General features: G+C 43.4%; 1 non-coding gene across 1 annotated transcript; it reads left to right on the top strand.

The window, feature by feature from the left end:
• Positions 1-793: 793 nt before the first annotated feature.
• Positions 794-918, top strand: LOC118632830. Its single transcript, XR_004960089.1, has one exon. It is a non-coding gene; the product is annotated as a U4atac minor spliceosomal RNA (small nuclear RNA).
• The last annotated feature ends 463 nt before the right edge of the window (positions 919-1,381 follow it).

The following is a 1,381-nucleotide window of genomic DNA, read 5'->3' as shown; positions in this document are numbered from 1 at the left end:
CTGTATGGTTAGAGTCTTTCTCTGGACATCCAAGCTCACTGTGTATCGTTCACCTCTGTGACCCACCTGCACCCACACTGAGCCTGACAACTCATCTGGACCTTCTTCTGAGCACTATCACATACATTCGAACTGCATCAATACAGGCTGCTCCTGCAGCACTTTCATTAGTCACCTCAGAACAACAGGAAACCATCTCAGCTCCCACTCCATCCTACTGGAGAGAGAAGGAGAATGAACTGTCCTTTCCTCTGAGGTGTGTTGGAGGAACACTGGCAAGAATAGGTGGGAGATTCTTCCCCTGGGCTGGGAAGTGCATTGGCTCCTCAGGAAGGTCTTATTAACTCCTTCAGGATAAAAGGGCTCATTTTTTAAGACCCTTCTTAAGTGGGAGTTTTCTAATATTTGAGTGCATAAAAATCACAGAAGGAGTTTGTCAAAAATGCCGATTTCCCAGGCCCCACCTGGTAGGAGACTAATTTGTTATGTGTAGTGCCCAGGAATCTGCATTGAATAGTTACGGCTGTCTCCCCCCCACCCCCACCCATTACATATGTTGGTGCAGATGATCCTCTGCTCCTAATTCAGGAAGGACTGTTAAACTTCCAAGAATTCTTATCTCTAAATTGGTCAGCACCTTCCTTGGCAGATCCAGGTCAGTCTACCTACACAGAATATTGATTGAGCTGGTAGGATGATACCTTTACTGCTTTGGCAACATGAATTCTAGTAGAATCAGAAGCAATAAATATATTTAGTCGTTTAAATCCTCAGCAGTTTAAAAGAAGATCTCGTCATCCTCTTCTTGGGGTTGTGCTGCTGTTCGATGAGCATGTAGTGAGGGCAGTCCTGCTAACTCCTACACAACACGTTCACCTAGGATAGAGCTCTGCTTACCTTGGTGCAATTTTTTGAAAAAATAATGTAAAAAAAAGATAAACTCAAGACCCCCAAATTCTGTCCAGGTCTAGATGACACACTTTTAGAGTTTTGCATGATAGGTCCAGAAAAAGATCAAGATGGTAAAAGGTTTAAAAACGATGGCATGTGTGGGGGTGGCTGAAGGACTGGAAGGCTCTGAAGGCCACAGGCAAGGAGCTGTCTTCACACAGTTGCAACATGGGTGCCATAATTTGGGATGGGTAGAGGAGCATTCATTCCACATGGCTCCAGAGACACAACATAGTCATGCCCCCAGAACGGGATCCTGATCTATATCCCACCATTCAGTGCATTCACTTCAAGGATTTGTCTCACGATCATCACTGGGATCACAATGACATGAATTATAGCATAAATAAATTTAAATGATGATCAAAATTTGGTTAAATCTTTGAAGTTAAGAATAATAGTTTACTCTGTAGGAATTCCAAATTGCCCT

The sequence above is a fragment of the Molossus molossus genome, unplaced genomic scaffold, assembly GCF_014108415.1.
Source record: "Molossus molossus isolate mMolMol1 unplaced genomic scaffold, mMolMol1.p scaffold_m16_p_17, whole genome shotgun sequence".
NCBI lineage: Eukaryota > Metazoa > Chordata > Mammalia > Chiroptera > Molossidae > Molossus > Molossus molossus.
The sequence above is the reverse complement of the archived record's forward strand: the minus strand, read 5'-3'. Positions and strand labels throughout refer to the sequence as shown.